Below are 16588 nucleotides of genomic sequence, written 5' to 3'. Positions count from 1 at the left end.
AGGTGCGGGGCTGGCTACAAGTGGAATCTGCCTTGTGTTTCGGAGGCTCGTCGCCCTCCGGCTGTGGTCTGTGCATCTCCAGTGTGGATACAGTAGTTGAGCCAGAGGCCTCTTTATCTTCCCGTAAAAACTCTGAAGCCCGTTGTCTCGGCGTTCTGCGTGGAAAGTGGCAGCGCGTGCCCATATTTTATCGTGTCCTGTTGTACCAGGCGGCACTTAGATTTCCACCATTTCAACTCATAAACCTTGCCATCAGTGAAGCTAATTGCATCAGAAACGGCCAGGGAACTTCGAGAGCATTCAACGCCCATAAATAACACCGCCAATTAACCGCCAGGGCTGCCGAGTCCTCCTTCTTGTCAAAAGCCGCGAGCTCAGGGCTCTAATCGCACCAGAGGTGGGCGGTGACGGTGTGTGCTGGGGACGGAGCGGAGACGATGCCTCCCAGGAGGAGAGCGTACGTTGACTCACTTCCAGACCGATTCCCCTCCAGGCCGGAGACCAGCCAGGAAGGGGCAGTGGCTGTGTGGGCCGCGTGGGGCGCTGCCCTCTGCCGGGGACCTTGTGGCTCTCTGGCTTCTTTTGACGGGCTCACCCCAAGTGCCCCAAAGTGGCAGCGGGACCCAGCGCTTCGTAGAGGTGCTGCATGGGCCCGCAGGGGCGCTCACGTGGCCCAGACATCCCACGCAGGGCTGTTTTGTCGCTGGCAGATGGGTGATGGGTGGGGGGGAGGCGGAAGGAAGTTGGGAAATTCAAGGGAGAACCAAGGAGACCCGCAAGGGGCAGATTATCTCGGCCTTTAGTTTTTCCTTGTGGAATGGACAGAACGCAGGGCACACACACCTCCTCCTAGCAAACATCCTGCACTGAGCAGGGGTGGCGGGGGTGGGGATGAGGGCCAGTCCTTAACAAGGCCATGGGGTTGAATATCAGCAGAGCAGAGCGCCAGACCGAGTGCTCACGGCCGGGCCCCCTGGACATCAGACGACCCTGGATGAGCCCTAGCAAATACCTGCCACTCCCGTCCTCGCCCCTCCGTGTGTCACACCCTCCTGCACCGGTGGCTGGGTGGGGGTGATGGCGTCCTTGACCGGCACACCCTGCCGTCACTGAAGTCACTGTCGTCTGTATTAAGGGACATGGGTCCTCCATCCAAAGTGCTTTTGGCCCGTCCTTCCGGTTACCTGTGGTGCTGTGGTGTGTGTCTGGTGGGCGTGCGTGATTGTGGGGGGGCCAGAGCACGTGTCAGGGTGCCGGGAGGCTGCGGGCTGCAAGGGAAGGGTACCTGCGGGGCTCCCAGTGCCGAGAGGCGGGCAGGTCTGGGGCCTTCTTAGCAAATCACGTTTGAATTGGGTTGTCTTCTTGTTAAGTTGTAACAGTTCTTTGTATATTCTGATGCTCAACCCTTTTCAGAGAAATGATTTGGAAATACCTTCTGCCATCCCGTGGCTCTTGTCACGTCCTTGACACTGTCCTTTGATGCATACAAGTTCTTCATTTTGGAGAAGGTACAATTTATCAGTTTTTTTCTTTTGTGGCTCGTGCTGTTGGTGTCCTAGCCAGTAACCCACTGCCAAACCCAAGGTCACATTTCTGTCTTTTTTAAAAGTCTCGATCACATTCTTCTCTATTTGGAGATAGTTGATATGGTCTTTCTTATGTATATACACATATATTAATATAAAGTCATATCTGTACTACACATATAGGTGGAAGCTGAAATGGAAGTTTACGTAAATATACTAGGAAAGATATATATATATATGTGTGTGTGTGTGTGTGTGTGTGTATCTATACGTAATAGAATATAACGTGTATTACCGCCTTTATGTATTTGTTCCCAGGGTTAGTTATGTTTTCTGAGAGTTATTTTTGGCAGCATTTTGTTCTTGTTTCATGGATACAGCAGTTTCTTAACCCCCTTTGAGGGCGCCATGCAAAGCACGAGCAGACCCTAATAAGAACACTCACGTTTTCCTCCGTTACGTGAGGTCCGCTGCCCCCCGACCTGCGTCCCACAGGTGGCCTCGTTCTTTCGTGCCGCAGACGTGCTCAGGTGTCTGGCAGCCCCGGGCTGCCCGTTCGGCCTTCAGAGTCAGCCGGTACAAAGTTGACTACGACTTCGGTCTCCTCAGGGAGCGTCCAGAGGCAGATCTTGCTGGAGTTTGGGTGTGCTGGGAGGTAGCCATTCGGTGGTGGGACCCGTGAACGATCGGTGTTTCTCTGGAATGGAGAATCCCCACACTAGCTGCCTTGGCTTCTGCAGAATTTTATGTCCAGTTTCTTGTTTATTTGCTGATTTGTTTCTCTTTTGTTTGACTGCTCTGCACACGGGAGGGGGCAGATGGATAAGCCCGCTTCTCTCTTCCAGAGGGTGGTTGTTCATTCATTTGAGTATAAATGTAATCAGCCATCCAGCATTCATTAAGCATCTCTTTTGCATCCATCACACAGTTGATTTAAAGTAGATTTAAAGATTAAAAGACATGGCTTCTGTTTTCGGAGAGCTCACAGACATGAAATGAGTCATTTAAATGTGATATGCTAGAATAGAAATATATATATTTGAAAATACAGAAGGACAATAAGGTCTTTACTCTGTGCAGCCATCTATGGGAAGGCTTTGCAGAGGACAGGAGCATTGGCCTTCTCTACTGCCAGAGGACAAGGGCTGTCAGAAAGGGAGACAAATTCTAGGAAACAGTAACATCCAGGACAGATACAGGGACAGACACAGGCACAGACACAGGCACAAGCACAAGGACAGGGATAGACACAGACACAGGGAGAGACACAGACAAAGACACAGGAACAGACACAAGGATAGGGACAGACACAGAGACAGAAACAGACACAGGGCAGACACAGACACAGGGACAGGCACAGACACAGGCACAGACACCGGGACAGATGCAGACACAGGGACAGACACAGACACAGACACAGAAACAGACATAGGGACAGGGACAGACACAAGCACAGACACAGGGACAGGGACAGACACAGACACAGACACAGACACAGGCACAGATAGCGGGTGAGATGGAAAAGCCCACAGCTCGGCCTGGCCAGATGCAGAGAGAAGGAATGGTCACCGAGGTAGAAAAGTCACTTTGGCTAACGGAGCTGGGGGATCCCCTTGAAACCCCCAGTTCCCGTGCAGGTGCATGATGGACAAAAATGCTAAGACATGGTTTCTGCCTTGGAAGTTTATCTCCTAAGAAGGAGAGATTCATTAGCCAACAATTTTAGTACAATCTGTAAAGACGTGAGAAATAGAGCGGAGGGCAGAGCGAGAATGTCGGCTCACCGTGGAGAGTCCTGGACAGTCGCAGGGAGGAGGAGAGCTGAGCTGTGTGCGGGGGAGGGGTGGGGAAGGCATTCTGCACAGAGCAGGTGTGGAAAGCACTGGAACCCTTGTTCTGGGGAGGGGGTTCAGGCAGCGGGGGCTCCTAGAGAACAAGATGCTGAAGGGGAAGGGAGGGGATTCGAGTCTGTCTTGAGAGGAGGGGGTGCCACTGAAAGGGTCCACGGTCAGACGTGCAGTAGATGTGCTGGTCGATGATTCTAGTCCACGAAGAGCTGCCCGCTGTGGTACCAGCCCAGGGGAGCCGGGGGAAGGTCAACTCAAGACTTCATTTGAGTATTTCTGAGATGAAGGTTTCCTTTTACCACATGTTTCATGGCAAGAGTAGGATTAACTGTTTTTAATTTTTAATACCTTTACAAGAAAGTCATTAAAAATGCAGGTTCCTTAGAAGGCATCTACCATTCTCCAAGGCAGCGCAAGTCTGATTTTCAGGCCACCAGAGTGCGCAGAACACAGACGTGCTGGGTGTCCTGCTCCCGGCGCCCCCTGTTGTAAAACCGGGTTTGTGTGCGTGAGCAGATGGGCCGGCTTCCCGTGGCCTCCGCGGGGGTGGGGGGGGATCATTCTTTTCGGGGGACGGGGGTTTACTCTGACGCCCCCGAATCAGATCACACAGGCTCACATCACAAATCACTGTGCGCACAGCACTGCTTTTTATCCCTCAGCACACGACGAGCGATCCCCAGCCTGTATTTGTTAAAGGTTATGTTTGCCTTCAAACTAATTAAAGCCATTTGTATCAAATGACTGGAATAACTTCCCTTCTGAAAATAAAGAAAATACTTGAAGGAAGTTGGGTTTTTTTAGAAAGTCTGAGTTAGTTTCATCAACTGAAATGGGAAGTACAGTATTAATTGTACTACATCTAAGCGTGAGCATAAATCAGCTAGGTGAAGGCTGCATTTTCACATAGATGCGACTGCAGAGTCCGAGCGGACTCCGAATCAGCTCTTCGGAGAAGCTGACTGCGAGTGCTGGGGCGGCAGGCACGTGAGCTGGGCCACCACGATCGGATGTGCGGTGGCCCCCGACCGTCCTTTACTGTCTCCTGCTGTTTCAGGCACATAGAGTTACGAGAAACACAACTTTTGTGCACAGGGCATACACCCTGGTAAGTACCTGTTCGTTGAAACCATGCAGATGAGTTCGGTCGGGACGAATGTATCACAAATCATGATTTATAGCTAAGACGTTTTTTTTAAATAAACGCTAATCCTTTCAATTTATGTACGTGATGGGGTCCAGCCGGTGCCCGCCCCACCCCCACCCCCAGGCAGGCGCGGGGACCAGAAAGACGCCGGGTGAGGAGGGCACCCTCCCACGGTCTTGTGATGTCCCCTTGTTACGTGTTTGATCTCTGCCGTACGATGCCAGTGCCGGACGCGGCTCTTAGGACACGTGAGAAAATTCTTCAGGACTTGCTTCTTAAGTCTGCTCACAAGGAGCCCCGGGGCCAGGGGAAGGGTCTAGGACATTCAGCAGGTGGCTTGATTGAAAGCCTGGGAAAGCTGGCACCTGCGCACGGTTACACTCACTGCTATGTCAGAGGACCACTGGTTTCTGCGTCCTGATACCCGGCTGCATTTTAGTACAGCCAGGATGCTTTGGGAGGATTGGGTGCTCTTTCCCAATACATTTGAAAGGAACTGTCAACGTTTCCCTTAAACTCTTTGTGATACAACAGTTGCAACGACAAGTTTTTGAAAGACCCCGCTGGAGACACAGGCTGCATTTGTCAAAGGGCCCAAGGGGCCCGAGTTTTCCATGGGGGGAGCCGGGGCCCAGAGAGCCCCTCTGCTGCGGACCCACAGGGGTCCTTGTGCTCGCCCAACCCCAGATGAAGCTGCTTTAGGATGACTTCGCCGCCATAATTGCTAGAATCCCATTGCGTGCGTGCCGGCCGTGGCCGAGGACTGCCTGTCACCGGGATCTTCCCTGTGGTTGTGTATGGACTGGATGCCCGTGTTCCCCGAACTCGCCTGTTGAACCCCAGCCTCCAGGGTGATGGTTTTGAAGGTGGTGGAGCCCTTGGGAGCTCATTAGCTTTAAATGTGGTCTTGGCGGGGGGGTGCACTCACGATGGCATCAGTGCCCTTGTAAGAAGAGTCGCCAGAAAGCGCTCTTCCTCTGCCGTGTGAAGGCGCACCAAGAGGTGGCACCTGCCGGCCAGGCCCAGGCTCCCCCAGGATCCCACAACGCCGGCGCCTGGATCTGGAACTCCCAGCCTCTGGAACTGTTGCAGTCCCCTTGACGTGTGGTATTCTGATATGAGAGCTCGAACGTTATTTGTCCCATTCTGTTGGGAACACTGAAACTCAGGGAAGGGACGTGATTCTCTCTGGAGAGTAGGAAGACCTTCCCTTCTGTGTCCTTGGCTCGTCCAACAGTTACATTGGCGTAACATACGTTAACAGGAGAAACACAGATTTGATCCTGTGTGGACCGGAGCCCCACAAGGACGCGAGAGGCCCCTCCAGCGTCAGGCAGTAGAGGCTTACGTGCCCCCTTGAGCTAAGGACAAGGGGTGGGGTCCGGCTTCCAAGGGAGGACAGTTCATGGGGAGTGGGAATCCCAGGTGTTTGCAGGGCCCTGTGAGGAGAAGTCTTTCTTATGTAAAAACCTTTGGGAAGAGCTGTCTTCCTGGTACAGACCCCTGTTTAAACTCCCCAGGGCAGTGAAGGGGGAGATCAACGGCCTTTCTTGTTCCTTGGGCTTTAATGGTCTTTGGCTCGAAATAATCCACACGCCAAAGGGGCACATTCCTTGGTGGCCTGCCCTCCGCCCCTCGTCCCCATACTTCGGGGTAGGAAGTGGCTGAGCTGAGCCTTGATTCCCAGGCCCAGCCTGGGTCCTGAGTCCCTGTCCGGTCTGGTCCCTGAGGGTGCGTCAGCCGCTGCCCTATCCTCCCTGATTCCTGGGCCTCCTCGACCAGGTGAAGGGGGAGGGGGTTCCTCGCTGAGCCCCAGCACAGTTCTGTCCTCCCAGGCCGGGCTCCCGTCTGTGGTGGGGCTGGAGGACTGGGGAGTCCCAGCTGGGCCGACCCAGAGCAGTGGGGGGTAGGGGGGCAGACCGGTCAGTTTCACGGGGCAGTGACTTTGGGGGGCGCCGTGCCCTTCCTGGCCTGAGCGTGGAAGGGCCTGTCAGGAGATACAGCCAGCAGGCGCTCTTGAACCCAGACACCCAGCCCCACACCCACTTTGAGCCTGCGGCCACAGCCCGGCCATGACCGGACACACTCAGCGATCATGATTCCTGTTCCAGAAATACGGAGCGCAAACCTCCCTATCATGTTACAATTGCTTTAATGTTGGATCCCATCGTTCTACAGAAATGTTCCCGTTTGGTAAAACTTAATGATGTAATTTAAAGTATGCATATGTTGAATCACGCTTTCTCTTCCATTTGTAACTAAAGGTTACAAAAAGGTGCTTTGGAGATGTTTGAACATCTGAAGCCTCAGATACCCGCGCCCGCATCACCACAGCGTTAAGGCACTATTTGAACCGTATGGCTGCGAGACTCGGTTCCCGCATTGTGAGAACGCGGCCGCGGATGTCATAAGCCCCCCCTCGAGGTTCCTTTTATCTGGGAAGTAATAGGAACAGTAATTAGGGGGCTTGAAAAATAATTTTCAGTGTGAAAATAAAGCTGAGTCACTTTTGTTATATGCAGAAACAGGAACATTCTATGCGTGATGTATCCTGAAAGCATTGTGTCCGTTGGCCCCAGTCACTGTCCTCACATTTTCCATCTCTTGATGCTCGTGGACGTGCAGATGTGGGGAGGGGACTGCTCCCCTGGGCGGCGGGGGGCCGGCTCCCCGCTGGCCCTGCCCCTCCAACCGCCCCGCCCCGGGGTCGGAGCTGACACAGGGGACTCTGGCTCCGGGACTTTGCCTCTGCTCTTCCTTGTCTCCATGTGGCGCTCCTGCCCCCTTGTCCTCACGCCTTCCCATCTTGGGGTCTCCGTGGAACGTCCTGGGGACTCTCTCCGTGCTCACTGTGTGTGCAAGTTGCCCGCCCCGCTGGCCTGGCCTCCCCCAGGCGCCCTGGCGACGCGTCGGTTGGCCACTCACCGCTGACCGCCGAAGTTCCCGCTGGCCTCAGACGTGCCCTTCCTGTCCCTCGCTCCCCCTCACGCCTCATGCGGTGCTTAGAGCAGGGCGGTGCCGGGCGCCAGCTTCGGGGCAAGAGAGGAGCAAACAGCAGTAAACCCTTTGTCTTTGGGGAGGACCGCTGCCCGGGGGCACTGAGATGAAAATGGTGGTCGCCCCTCCGTGGCGGGACCACCAGGGCTGTGTGGGCTGTGACCTCACGGAGAGACCATCCCATAAACTGTCGCCAACTCATGGTGCTGTGTTGTTGAGGGTTCTGTTCCCTTGCTGTGGATCATAGACTGGCAAAGTTGGCATGAACCTCAGAACCCAAATCGAGCATGTTGTGCGGTCCTCGCTCAGTAACCTGGGATTGGAAGAGGTTGCTTGCTGGGAACCCCCAACCCCAGCTGTCCATGGTGGCCCCCTTGGTGGGCGGGGCCTTGCCTGAACTTTCAGGGCCATGAGGTTGGAGATGCCACCACCAGGGTGGACCCCCAGGCTGCCTGTGGCCTTTGGGGGAGGGAGGGGCCATGCTCTCCAGGACACAGGGTGCTCTGAGGGACTCATTCTTCATACCCCTGTTTAGCGATTCTCAAATTGAAAGAAAAGTCTGAAAACCGACTGAAATGATCCACGTTTTGATGCTTCTTTGTTTTATAACTTAAGCCAGTCCTGCCCGTAATCATGGCACGGATTGTCTCCACAACCCGGAGAAGGAAACAGAGTGTCCTGGCCACGGGCCACCTGCAGGTGCGGCTCAGAGCCCAGGGGGCCGCAGGGTCGTGGCGGCCAGCCTGCCGTGTGGGGTGGGCCTGGCTCACCCCGCACAGACCTGCTTTGTTCCTGCCGTGGGCAGAGCCAGGGGCCGTGTGATCCTGGGGGCCCCGAGCCCCCACGCGTGACACTTACTGGCTGCCAGTAGGGCTGGACTCCTGTCCCTCGAGGGGAGCACGTCCCTGCGAGACCCAAACACGCGTTCACGAGCACATCTGAGTCCGATGCGGAGCTTTGTGCGGCTCTATCAGAATTGCTTTGTTTTCTCATTAAACGATTAATTTGTGGCTCTTTGGAGTGTGCGGCAGAGTCCCATCTGTTGATTCTGTTATTTAACTTGATAAAAGAGAGCCATCGAGTGTGGAAAACCGGATCGTCAACCTGGGAGCATTTATGCCGAGGCGGGTGCTTAGCAGCGCGTCTGCCCGACTGGGGGCTTCCGCACCGCGTGCCCCGGTGTCTCCACGGCCAGTTTCCGAATCCAGGCGAGAGCCTGTGAGAGCAGGGTGTCCTGTGCACGAGGTCAGGGAGCCCCGCCTTCTCGGCGAGGCCCCGGGAAGCACACTCAGCCCCGGCCTTTCAAGCAGCACTCCAGAGCCACAAGAGGCTCATTTTCACATCGATCGCGGCTCGGCTGACGGGAAGAGGTGTGCACGCTGCGAGCCGGCCTTTTCCAAAGCCACTTCGAGGGCCTCGCGCCAGCTTTCTCCTTCCTGCGTTAGCCCGGGAAACCTCCACCGGGGTGAGGCGAGGGTCTGCCGGCCCAGGGGCGGACCTCAGGCCCTGGGTTTGTGAAAGCTCCGAGGAGACCGCCAGGAAGCCTGAGAAGGGCTCAGGGCGGAGGGCCGGGGGGTGGCTGTCCCAGACGGACAGGCTGGTCAGGTTAGAGATGGCCACAGGCCGAGGTCTGTCAGCAGAGGAGACAAGGGGAACTGCTTGACCCCAGAGGCCGGAGGGGCTGGGTGGCTACCGTTTGGGGTGCGGGCCTCGTGAAAGACTGAAGAACACAGAAGGGTGGGTCTCGAAGGCTTCGATGGGGGTGCAGAAGGGGAAGCCTGTTGCCCCGCAGCCTTGTGGGGTCACGTCCCCGAGCCCCTTGCCCGCTCACCCGCTCGGCGCCCCAGAAGCAGGTGTTGGCTGGGGCCTTGGAAGGCGTGCGGATGTGAGTGGGACCGCGCACCCTGCCCCCGACCCACCGAGGAAGCAAGAGCGCAAGAGAACGTGGCGCTGTGCCCTCGGGGTCAGAGGAGGGGCTCCCGCCAAAGACGCGCTTTGGGGCAGCGTTCACAGATGTCGTCTGTGTTTCGGAAGCAGCGCGTGGCATGCGTGGTTTTCCTAACAGAGACAACTTTTCTTCCGTTCCTTTCCGGCCGTGTGGGCCTGAGAGTTACTAACTGAGCAGGGGACCGCGGCCAGCGTATTTCTCCTCTGGGACGGCTAGGAAGCCATCCCCAAACCAGCCTTGTCTCCGCGCACACGTCTGCGCGGAGGGGGGCAGCGTCCGTCTCAGGGGGCACCCAAGCAGCTCACGTCCCCGGAGCAACCGCCGTGACCAGCGCTGCCGTGACCTCGCGGGGCCAGTCTGGCGGAACGGCCCGCGTGCGCGTGGAGGGAGCGAGGCGGTGACCTCGGCCTTCCGAGGCCATCGCTCTGCGCGGCCCGGACGATCGGTGCTGCGAGGGTGCTGCAGCCGGACTGTGAAACGGGCGCGCTTTTTGGAAAAGCTCGGACGCTGGGCTTTTGGGGCACGTTCTACCAGAGCCCGAGGGGACGTAAACGATGGTTTGCGCGTGACAGGAGTCCCTCTCCCTCTCTTCCCCCCACTCTGCCTATCTCCACGTCACCCCTGTGCCACCCACAGGCCCCTCCGCACCCCTGTCTCCACCTGCTCCGTTCCTGTCCTCTTCCTGGTCCGAGTTGGTGGCAAAGTCCACCGCATAGTGGACAGAGGGCTTGCAGCTTCCTTTCTCATGGAAATTCTCCTTCGCTGTGTCCCTCTTGCCTTTAATATCCTTACTTTTGGATAATACAGCTTCGGACATAGGTTTTGAAGTTGCGTGGGACTCACCTGTAGGTCACTCGGCCACTCACTGAACACACTTTAATTGGGGTCAGCGAGGTGGCTCGGGCACTGGCCCTCCCGGTCCCTTCCCACACAGATGCTCCCGGGTGCCGACCTGCTCTGCTCGGGGCCCCACTGACTTTGGAGTGGGTCTCCGGCCGTGGCACAGCACTGGAGCCGTTCCTCTGGAAGACCCCGACCTCCCCTTGGGCCAGAATACCACGTCCAGGCGAGAGGGGCACTGCCCACTCCTCTCTGCCTCCTGCCGGACACAGGGGGGCCGCGCTGTCCCCACCAGCATTCCACAGCCTGGCCTCTTCCACGTAATCCCGTTGTAAGGTGGGCGTGCCCCATCACAAGCCTGCCTTCATCAGAGAGCTGCAGGGGCTCGGATTCTAGAATCATCTGGTGAGGATGACCCATCATCTCCACAGGGGAGACATCAGTTCCTTGTTCACCCACACAGACCAGCAGCAGAATCTGCACGTGCAGGTGTGGGAGCTTGGCGGGGGACGGAGGGGACAGAAACCCGTCACCGGGGTGAAGCCGTCGTCACAGCCAAGCTCACGGCCTCTAAACTGAGTGTTTTAAAACCCTTTGTTCCTGCAAAGTGAGATCCAGGATGTTACAGACGGGTAGAAAATGAGTTTTCTCTGCAGCTTGTCAACTCTGGGAATCACTGTCCATGAAAAATTTAGAAGGACTCAGAAATGATTTGCCGTTTATAGGAAAATAGTCTTCAGTTGCAGCAGAGTTCCAGAAGGTGCCCTTAGACCTCATGTGGCAGCCTCTGCTGGGGGAACAGGAAGGCGGGCCAGGACACGGCAGGTTTCTGACACCCCTGGCCCCTTTGAGTGACCCTTTGCACCCTAGGCCCTCCCTGCAAGTGCTGTCCCGGCCTCCCGATGCTGTACCTGCTGAGCAGGCTCCAGGTCACTATCCCCGAGGCTCCGCTGCCCGGCAGCTACCAGGTCTTTCCGTCCCCATGAGACTCTCTGAGCAGTCTCAGGATTTCTGCCTTTGCTGCCGGGGGCTGGGCTTGCTGGGAGTGGACATTTGCAGCCTCGTCTTCACACCCAGGCAGCCACACTCCCAGGGGTCCGGGGACATTGACTCGTGGCCTCCCGATCCTGGCCGTGGTGGCCACTCTGTGTGGCCTGAGAGGCTTGAGAGGGTGGGAGACCCGGCCTGGGTGTCCCTGGTGAGAGGAGGGGACAGGAGAACGGGATCCCCGTGACCGCCCACCTTTGCCTCCTCTGTGCGCGGCCACGCTGACTGCCCAGCTTGCCGGCACGGCGGGGAGGTGCCCAGGAACTTGGGTCTCCGTCTCCTCCTTCCGGCTCCTGAGCTGGGGGTTGAGAACCCGAGGGCAGCCGCTCAGCCTTGCCCTTTCCGCACAGTCCTCACGGCAGGGCTCGTCCTTCCGTGGTGACCTTGTTAAGGCCCATAGGGACGGGGTGAGGGGCTCCTCGGGGCCGGTGGCACGATGAAGGGCAGAGGGACGGAAGGAGTGACCTCCTGTTCCAGGCCGTCACAGCCGCTCCCCCGTCACTCTGCCGAGGCTGGGACCCCACCTGTTTTCAGCCTCTGGAGTCCGTGCCTCTCCTGCTTGCATCCGTCTGTCCGTCGGCACCCCGGGCCGGCAGCCCCTGCTGACTCACCACGGGGCAGCAGTCAAGGGGAAGCCCCACTTTCCCGGGGAGGGGCGGGGTCTCCCTTCGAGGCGTTAGTTCCCCGGAAGCAGACTCTGAAAACCAACGCGCTCTCCCAGCCTCGTTTGGAACCATGCACGACAGGCCGGAGTCTGTCATTTTTATTATCGTAACCATCAATTGCACTTTTCTCCTTATTTTGTTGTCAAATATTTAGGGGAGCCCGATGCCACTTAAATTGACAAACCAAGTCTGCCCTCCCTGATGGGTTATTTTGTAACCTGGGAAACGGCTCACCTGGTCTGTTTTCCTTACATGTAAAACGAGATGATCGCCCCCGCTTTGCTCGAGCGTCGGGGAGATAATTTCAAGATGGTGCTCGTGGGGAGACCGTGTGCAAGGTGGAAATAACACCCATTACTCTCCATAACACACTGCTGTTTGCACGTGATGAGCTACCTGTTCTAGGAGGTGAGAACATGCAAACACGGAAATGAGGTCGCCAGACTGTGACAAAAACAGACAACGGAGCCGCCGTGACTGCAGGGGTGTCCCCTGGCACCCACATGTACAGGCTTCTCGGGAGTGGAGGCCACTGGGGGGAGACACCTGTGTGTAGGCACGGCTCCCCCGCCGTGGGCCTCTGTTGAACCCGTCTCACGGCTGACGTCCAGCATGCTGCAGGCTGAGGCCGGCGTGCGTGGTGGGTCGGTGATGTGGATCTTCTTCCTGTACGGCCAGTGGTCTGCAACAGCCAGAGGACTCAGGATGTCTCGCGGTCCCCTTCAACCTCGTGGCACCCTGGGGGAGACGTGGGTGAGTTAGGGGTCCCTCGGCCTACGAGGAGACTTCCCACTTAATTCCAAATCCATCGGAGAGGGTGGGTTCCAAAGGAACCGTCCATCAGAGGTCATTACTGGCTTTCAGAATAGAAATGGTTCATTATCTCTCCTGCCCTCTTCCTTGGGGTTAATCCATTTTCCAGAGTTGGCCCTTCTCCCCAGCAGGAACCCCAAAAACTGTTCTCACCATCCCCCGCAAGGGCACTTCTCTTTCCTTGAGATATACCCCCAAGAGTTCCCAGCATGGAGATGACTCTTCGAGTCCCCAGACCGGAAGACGCCCAGGAGGTTAGTTTGTTTTGTAGATGGAGAGACTCACAGCAAGAGAGGTCAGTACTTACTGAGTTGGAACTAGACTGAACGTAGAATTTTCCTGTGGATGAGGAGATACTGATCCGTTTCTCATATCTTTTTGATAAGTTAGGCACTTTTGACTTGTCTGCAGTTCATTTTAATAATTTTTAAAAAACCAGTTTTTTGAGCGTTTTTAAAAAAGCCTAGCGCTTTATCTAATATGTGTAGCATCTGCTGAATGGAGGGCAGAGCTCCCAGCAGGCCTGCTGCCCCATCCTGTGCCCTGAGAGCTGCCTTTGATCTGGGGCCGGAAACCTCGGTTTTTTCCAAGGGGTTAATGACCGCCACTGCTCGCCTTCCGAGCGTCCTCCTCCGTGGTCTCCTCGGGTCACCCTGACGGACGTATAGTTGCTCACCTCACTTGCCCCGCACCTCCCCCACCAGCACCAGGGCCGTGCGGACTCCACACAAGCAGCAAATAACTACTTGTCAGTGGACGGACGTGGCGATTTTCAGCAGACACCTTTCCTCCGTCCGTCCTTCCAGGCCCACTCGCCTCTCAGCCCGGCCAGGAGGAAAATCGAACCGCAGGCCATTTGAGAGCACTTCAAATCGCGGAGCTGGGCATGATTAATAGGCAGATAGCCCTGAAATTCTGAGCACCCGCCTCCCTCCGTGGGCGAAACACGGCCCGGGCCCGGGGGCCTCGGTGCCTCTGCTATCACGGCTGGTACATTTTCCTCCATAAACTCGTTCTCTCTGACAGCCCGGGGAGTGTTTTATGACATCAGCGGAGTCTGTGGAGAGGCCCAGAGCAGGGAGTCCGTGAACCTGTCAGAGCAGACCCCACAAGGGGCCCACGGGGAGCCGCAGAGCAAGCATTTCCACGGCGGAACGGCCCAGACGCCGACCCGATCACGCGTGAGAGCCCACGGTGCCGCGGGCGGCTGCAAACCCAGGACTGTTAGAAGATGCAGACTCTGTGGGAGCACATGTCCTGCAGAGTCTGGGGTCTGGGGCTGTGATGCGGGGCTTTGAAATGATCTCACCGGCCTCAGAGAGCCAGCCACAGGGAGCCGTGCAAATCCATTACCTCCAAAGCCAGATTCCGGAAGCTGATTTTCACCAAGATCAACTATTTTCAACTATTTTCATGTTGTGTTGAGATAACGAAGGAGTAAACCTCAGTAAGGCAACTTGCATTTGAGATTAGCTGGGCGGACCCCAGCCCATGGTCAGGTCTCCTGGCACACTTTCCACGGTGTGTGTGTTATTCTCACGCGGAGAAGTCAGCGATGCACATCCTGGTTCACGAGTGCTGTGACCTTCTGCGGAGACACCACAGGGAGGCGTGGAGTCCGTCATGCACAATGAGACCCGATCTCGTCTCCCTGCACAGCCCCTTCAGGCCTGGCTCCGTCCCCTCATCTCTAGCCACAAAGCCGGGCTCAGTGCCGTAACTAAACAGGTGGATGACCGAAGAGCGGGACTCTGCTCCAAGTCAGAGTCTTTCTGCCCCTCAGGCCTGCTTTGGGCTGGGTCTCTACGGGGACACAGGAGGGTGGGCTCAGCTCACTCTGTGGCCTCCCTCGCGCAACAAGGAGCATGGGTCTGGGGCCCCGCCTGGCGGCTCTGGGAGCCCCTTTTACGCTGTTCCCTGAGGGCTCAGCAGCAGTGCAGGTGGGCGACCTGCTTCCGTCTCCTGGCTCCTTGGGACACCCGCCGTCCGTGGGTCCTCCTGTCCTCCACGGTCCCCCTGACACAGGCCCACTCGTGTCTCTGGCCCGTCTAGACATCCCCCCGCCCACACCTAGACTTGGCTGCACGCTCTCTCCCAACCCTGTTTCCTCCGCTGCTGGTGGGAGAGGAGTTGGGGGCTCCAGACCCGCTTCTCAGAGGCCTCCTGGACGAGCCCTCTCCCGTCTTGAGCACAGTTGGTGGGTGGCCGGATCGAGGGGCGATGGGCTGCAGCCCAGATGGGGATCCCTGGGGTCTGGGGTCTTGTTACAGGCAGGGGCCCCTGGGATGGGTGCGGGGGACAGGGTATCCGGAAAGTGTGCCCGTGATCTAGCTGAATCGCCCGCACTTGCTTCTTGGCTGGTTCCAGCAGAGCAAGACAACATGGCTCAGGTAGCCGGATGTTTCGATCATGAGTCTTTGCGCACAGATGGTCTCCACGGAGTAGAGGGGGCAGCGCGCAGCCGCGGGAGGAAGTGTGGACAGAAGGAGCTTTGACGTTGACGCTGGTGAATCAGGCATCATTAACGTGAGGACGCGTCATCCCCGCGTACGACAGAAAACACTGACGGAAGTGGTCCTGTGATTTCAGGGTGAGAAACCCACCCTCCTGAGACATTCGGTAAACTGAGTCCTGCTGGTCTCCCCTTCGCTTTCCCGGGCAGCGCCTCACTTTCTGCTGTGTTTTGCTGCCGCGTCTGTCATTTCCCCCATTTAGTGGCTCCCTCTGCGTGGACGTGAGGCCCCGCCGCCTTCCGTGCCGTGGGGCTGGGGGTGCGGGTGGCGGCACAGGCCTGCGTGGACCCGCAGAGACCTGGGTGCCCAGGCTCCCCACTGCTCCTCACACCTGGACGAGAAACGGGCCTTGGGCGGCAATCCCTACGGGTTCTGGAGATGTCGGCGTGGCCCTGGGCTCTGCTTATCTCCATGAGCAACAATAAAATGTGTCCACTGCCCGTGAGCTTGGAATGTTCTTGACTCAGGTTCGGTTTCCCAGTTCAATGAAAGCTTGATGGTTCCTCCCCAGGGCTGATCCGGAGGTGGACCCATATTGGGGGTTGCCGGGCCCTCACGCGTGTCCCCTGCTGGCTGCCCCGGGGCCCGGTGGTCAGCGCCGACCGCCTCTGGGCTCTGGGACAGATTGCCCTGCAGGACCCGGGTCTGTGGTCCCAAGGGTTCCAGGTGTAGACGCCTGCCACGGACAGATGCAGGGCCCATGTGGGGTCCCCGCCCGTGTGGCCCCTTCCCGTGGCCTCCTTGCTGGGATCGGCGGCAGAGGAAGCCAGAGTCTGCAGCAGGGTAAGGAAGGTGGGGTGGGGGTAGGTGGCCCCACCTGGCCTCCCAGCTCCACCCTTCCCTTCCCCGCCCTGTGAGCACAGGGACCTTCCCTGCCCCTGCTCTGTGCGTGTGTGTGCACATACACGTGCACGCACACACACATGTGAAGTGGTGCTGTTTCTACGCCTCGCTCCCTTCCCCAGGGAACGATCAGCCAGGGCCTTCCTAACTTCGGGACAGACAGCAGCCCCGGGGTCCTGACCTTCAAGCCCCTTCCAGGATGAATCTGTTAGGTTGGCGTGTGGTTAGATGGCTTGGGATTTTTAAAATTGTTAGTATTAAAACAGTGATTAGTCTTGCTGTGTTTCACTGCACCTGTTTCCCGCTTGCAAATGTCTGAGGGTTGAGTGGACATTTTAGAAGAAGGTGAAATCTAATCTCTGTTCTTGTATCCAGAATCTGTGTTTTTGCCATTTTCGCCCT

The 16588-nt window shown here is 57.1% G+C and overlaps 1 protein-coding gene across 1 annotated transcript in view; it reads left to right on the top strand.

The window, feature by feature from the left end:
- The window catches only part of TCERG1L (transcription elongation regulator 1 like), a 197133-nt gene that overhangs the window by 108676 nt on the left and 71869 nt on the right, over positions 1-16588 (top strand). The gene's annotated exons all lie outside the window — the stretch shown is intronic.

Source organism: Neofelis nebulosa, chromosome 13 (assembly GCF_028018385.1).
Source record: "Neofelis nebulosa isolate mNeoNeb1 chromosome 13, mNeoNeb1.pri, whole genome shotgun sequence".
Taxonomy (NCBI): domain Eukaryota; kingdom Metazoa; phylum Chordata; class Mammalia; order Carnivora; family Felidae; genus Neofelis; species Neofelis nebulosa.
The sequence above is the reverse complement of the archived record's forward strand: the minus strand, read 5'-3'. Positions and strand labels throughout refer to the sequence as shown.